The sequence below is a fragment of the Electrophorus electricus genome, chromosome 1, assembly GCF_013358815.1.
Source record: "Electrophorus electricus isolate fEleEle1 chromosome 1, fEleEle1.pri, whole genome shotgun sequence".
Lineage (NCBI taxonomy): Eukaryota > Metazoa > Chordata > Actinopteri > Gymnotiformes > Gymnotidae > Electrophorus > Electrophorus electricus.
Genome location: NC_049535.1, coordinates 18,898,004 through 18,904,003, shown reverse-complemented (window position 1 = coordinate 18,904,003; position 6,000 = coordinate 18,898,004).

Here is a 6,000-nt window from a genome sequence, read left to right as displayed (position 1 = left end):
AATAGACCTCAGCTTTGTCTCATGGCCCAGCGTGACAGTGGGGTTGCGTGCCTCAGTGCCACCTGAGGTGGGCCTTTCAGCACCTCGCCCTCCCCACAGAAAGAAGCCCTTTATTCAGGCCCCCGCTTCTGACGTCCGCCCAGGCCCTGCTTCCAGTAGCTCCAGGGCTGCCAAATAAGCAGGGATTGTGATGGGTCCAATGTCCGCTGAACATTTGCTGTTTATTTAAGGGAGGGTTAGAAGACGGGCCCAACCTGAACAGCCTCAGACACAAGGGCGCACTTTACTGCTCACCTCTGCCACGCCAAGCTGACTTTAACGAGCTTGACTGACTGATTGATTTGCACCAAGAGCTTGTGCCTCTTGGACAGATGTGTGATTTATCATCAGACAGGATCAGAACATGGAGAATCGTTTCACTGTTGTTCTACTGTGGCATAAATTGCTTTTCTAGCAGCACCAAGGTGACGTACATATATACAGATACATACATGCATATTACATAGATAATATTGTTTAAGAGGTTTTGGGGATGGCTGTGTTTTTCAAAATTGTTCTCACAGATGGAATTGTATGGAAACAAACAATGCCAAATTGTTCAAATAAGGCACTAATTAATAAGAAACCAATTACTGATGCATTGACACATGGCATTAAACTGGTTCCAGTATTAAACCAGTGGAATTAAACCAGTCTCCTGTCTAAACTGGAGGTTTAAGTTACTGTAGTATGGTGGTGTAGCTGGGTAGGAAAGGTGGTACTCAAAAGGGAATGAAAATCCCAAAGTTTTTTAAAGAGCAAAATCGCTGACAAAGGGCAAAGTCTTGTTTTCTTTTAATTCGTAATTGAATAAGACCAACTTTGACAGGCCCAGGAACCACTTTGGAGTCTTGGGATTGAGAGCCAGTCTGGCTCATTGCATTGTTTCTTAAGCATGGCAGGTTATTTTGGCCCACGCCGTGGTGCAGGAAAGCGGCTTCCAGAACATTCTCCAATGTGGCAGGCACAGCTGGCCATTCAGACAGAGCTGCCGGGCCAGCCTCAGACATCGCTGCAGACATTCAAGAATTTCATATTTTATTAGGGCTGGCCAAATGGCGTTTTATTGCAGCCGTAACACGATCCTGTGCAAACACAATGAAGGGTAAACTAGAATTTTCAAAACCCCGAAGGATGAAAAGGGGGAGGGGGTGGGGTGGTCACATTGATATTACATGTTGTGTTTTTCCAAGGAGGAGGAAAGCTGTTCCATCGTCACGTTTTAAAATAAAGTGTGTCAGCAGCCTGCTTATTTAGTTTGGACATGGAAACACAAGTTCATATATCATCGTCATCGTCCACCTCTTACTGACGTTGTGCCTGTGTGATGTGTTGTATGAACTCAGATCTGGTGGTTGCTGTAAATTACAATATTGTCTATTCATTGTTCAATAATTAGCATCTTTTTGTATATTTTTACATTCAAATAAAAAATGTAAGGGTAGTGTTTTCCAAGGCCTGAAAGAATTATTATTACATTTGCCACAAATGTAATCAAAAAGGATGAAGATTTTTGATTCTTCAAGGTCTTTGATTTTTCAAGGTCTTCACTCACAGGACAACCTCATTCCATAAACCACACGATCAAGTGACAGTGTCACATATGTGAAACAGGAAGTTATTCCAGTATGCCACACAAGCGCAGCAAAACACATGCGGAAATGATTGTAGGATCCAAATCCCCTTAATACCACCAGAATGTTATACACTTTAAATAGTTAAGTATGTCTTTGTATAGACAGTTCCACGTGTGAGTTCTATACTTGTTATTCCAGCTGAGAGGTCATGAATTAATTGGTGTCTTGAGCACAATGGCAATGACATTATTATTACTGCTTCACAAATTTTATATTAAAATAATCCACCACTTCCAATAACATTTTATACCCTGAATTTACACCCTTACAACTGACAGTAATGTGTAGGAATTGGCCTCTGTCTTTGTCAGTGTTGACGTCTTGTTTTCTGTTTTAAGTTGTGTGCTCTGTTCACTATATAACAGAATTAGAGAGAATTAGAGGTGTATGAGATAAAGGTCACTTTCCCTTTCAAATGAAGTCTGAGCAAAGTTAATCGCCATCTAAAAAAGCAGATCTTGTCCATTTTCTCTGTCCTAGGGATTAAGTTTACACATACTGCTGATAAAATTCATCAGGTTCTTATGCCAGTGTGAAAAGCTGTTGAATGATCTTAGAAGGTTACAGTTGAAGAGCCACCTAAATCAGACAATCCTACTGCTTAACCTTTACATATCTAATAATCAACTTATCTGACCATCCTCCTCTAATCATACAATCCTACTCCTTAACCTTTACATATCTAATAACCAGTCAACCAACCAATCTGACTATCCTCTTCTAACCAAGAATGAAGTTTTCTGAAAAGAACAATTTGCAAATGAGTGCCCAGGATCGTTAACAATCCTCGGGAAATTTGTGCATTTTAACCCATACAAATATTCCAGGTTGTATTCTGTTTGAGGCAGCCGTCTGGATGGCCATTAGAGAATCCGACAGATGTCAACCCATTTGTGATGTTTGGCACCCCTGGCTTCTCGTGTAATGAATGCATGCACTGTCGATTGTGAAGGAATTATAAAATGTTGACATATTTCAGGTTGGCAAAATTTAAATTCTGCATGGTGGTTGGCAGCGGCCAAGCCGCCGAAAGACTGGGCTGGTCTGCCACCACAGGAAATATTTCGGCTCTTTCTCCTAGACCTTTCCGATAGTAAAACAGAGCTTTGTTTATTTATTAGTGGTCACTGGCTAAGTAAGAGTTGTGTCAGATGGTGGAATTAAGGCTAGTGTAAGTACAACTAAGGCGGTCTTAGGGGTCTTCCTGGAGAAGACCGTCCCACATGCTTAGTTGTAAATCTCGGGCGGTGGGGGTGCCTTGCAGGCCTTCATCCTTTTGGCCTTGCCACACACCTCTGAGTGCCTCAGCCTGTTGGGCAGTACCACCTCTCACTTTTTCCAGTCAACATTAATTAATAGGATCGACATAAAAGTGGACATGAGGTATTTACAGTGGCTCGTGTAAACTGGACTGCACTGAGGTCCATGCAGGAATTAAGGCTTTTCTAAATGCCTTAGTTTTGCTTTTAGTCCTACACTGTTGTTGTTAGTGATTTTGGTTGAATTAAATTAAATAAAACTTTAGAGAAAATAATTGATTTGAGAAGAAACCTTTATTATCAAATCTTTATTTCGGAATATGACTGGCCATATGTGTTGCATCAGGGTTTTTTTTGGGGGGGGGGGGTTTTGGGAACAGTTTCCTGGGAATGGTCAAGACTAGTCTTTAACTAAACTGCAGTGATGTTGTTGACTCATGAGTGAAAAATAAAAACTAAAAAATTTGTATAGTTGGGACACCAGCCATTGCATTTAATATGGTACTCAAAAGATCAGGAAGAAACAGACCAGCTATAAACATTTTAGCCAAAAAAAAATGGCACATCTAAAGCAGACTTGATTTCACACATTAAGGAAATTGTGCTTTGGTCAAGCGAGGCTCACTGAGCTCTTTGTAGGGGGGATTGATCAAGAAAAACAACTGGCCAAAGCAGTGATCCCTGTGCACTCCTGCATCCCAGTGGGTGACATATAGAACAGGGCTGCCTAGACCCGCCAGAGCCGAGATCATTTACATTTGGCAGACACTCTTATTCCAAGCGACTTATTTATTCTCAGTATGAAAGTGAGTGTCCTCCCTTCAGATGGAACCCATGACCTATGACCTTGATGTTATTTGCACCTTGCCCAGGTGAGCTACAGGAGGCTGTGTTGCTTTGTGCAGCAGTGCAGTGGTGATAGCAGAGTAGATATCACCTGTGGAAGGCTGCAAGTTAGCCAGCAAGTTCAGCCAGGAGACCCTGGGAGAGAAGGTGGGCCTGGGATGTCCTGGAGTCTCAGAGTCTAGCCTGAGTAGTGCAGTTAATAGTATGAATGTGCTAATTAATATACCATCTCAAAACACAGGGATCAAGTGATTTGTGGTATCACTGGAAGTTATATAACACACAGAACACAATGTATTAGGAGTATATGCATGCTGTACTTCAACAAACTAAATACACAGTTTTGGATAGTTGATAACGGTTAATATTGCCTTATCAGAAGAAAGCATATATTACTTTTATCCTGTTCAAAATGTACACTCTCATCCAGTTAGCTGTTAATAAAAGTCATTAATAGTATTAGTAAATTCGTGAATTGTGGCTTCATAGCTGCCTGTCAGTGCTGTTAAAAGCTCATTTCCAGATACTGCTTAACAATCTTTCGCGGGAAGCACTGTGTAGCCTCGAGGAGTGATGAATGTTTCTGCTAGTATGGCAGCTGCAGGAGGTCCACTGTTCTGAACCCACCCAGTTCACCCAGCACTCCGTCCAATTAGACTGCGCCTCAGCTCTCTGACCGCTGCTGACAGTAACTCAGTGGCCCCGCCTCTCATCCATAAGGCTTCCTTTACCAGTGCTCATGTTGAGAACATCAGTATGGATGTTTGTTTGAGGTGGCAGATGGCCTGAGCTGTCCCTGAGAGCTTCAGACCCAGGAGTAACTGGATAATGTAAAAAAGCATGTGTGCAAAAATAAACTTCACTATGACATACAGATTAGCCCTCTAACCCAATATTAGCCTGTTGACTGTTAGACCTAAACAACTTCTTAGTAAAAAAGTAAAAATTACTTTAAAAAAATGCTTTTCCTTTTTGTCATTGCTAGACAGTGTGGTTAAGATAACCTCTAACACAGACCTGACACAAATAATATCTGTTTTATACTGTATTAAATTACTATTTGAGGTTCAGTGAATTCAACATTTTAAGACAAGCAAGTTGCTTCTTAAAATAGTAAAATATTTTTTTACAGTGTAACTTACACCAGCAATGCTGACTTGTTTTAAAACTCAGAGGTTCAGGTTGAGGAAACTGTGACCTACGCCAGCTGGACAGGCAAGACACAGACACATTTGTCCACTGTTTGAAATCAGTTTTGCCTGTGTGCTTTTACTAATGCAAAAAATATGAGAGCACAACTGAACTTTCAAATTAAACCAAACCTGCAGTGTCAAACTCTCAAGGAAATAAGTGGTCACTTTTCAGTGCATCTATTGTTTCACACGCATACAGGCATTTTTCATTTGCTCTTGGGGAGCTCCCCAGTCATTAGTCCATTGACTATTGGATGGTATTGGCTAATGAACTCAATGCCGGACCCCAGGGCGAGCTCTGCAGACCCTGGAGATTCATTATGGGTGAGATATTTTGGTCGGAAAAGCTAACTGGAAGCCAGTGTGCCATTTTACAAGGGTCACCAAATTTTGGAAAGGAGTGCACCCCATGTTTCAGGTACCCATGCACACAGTAATGCTGTCAACACACAAGGGTGTGTAGAACCCTGCAGGTCAGCCAGAGGCCAGAAACACTGCCTAGGACACTCAGCTACTACCATAATTCTCAGTGTAGGCCACTGAGTTCCTAAAGCAGCTCAGGTGTTTCTTTTTACTTCCTGTGCTGGCTGCTACAAACCATTATTACCATCGTGATTACACCCTGGTCAGCTCACTAGCTCATGAGCGTTTTGTTGTTGTTGTTTTTTTCAGTCAAGTAGCACTGATTTATTTTCGTCCACTGAAGTCTAGTTCAATGTTCAATTTCATGTGACCTTTCGCATGAGCTGAAGGCCTTGGCGTGGCCCACCACCCTTCCTAAAGCCCCAGTCCTGCACTGGGGCTCGATCTGCCATCCCCACTTGTCAAGCTGCTCAGCCAAGGCTAGCGTTTGCCTCAGCCAGTGCAGCTGCTGGGAACACGCTAGTCATTAGCTGCTCGAAGGCAGAAGCGAGAGGTCTTCATGTAGCAGTATATATTCCGTCCACTGAACAGTTCTCCTCAGGGCTCACTGGAGTCAGGTGACCCTGCCCTTCCAGTTTTTCCGTGTAGGTGCAGCATTGTTTT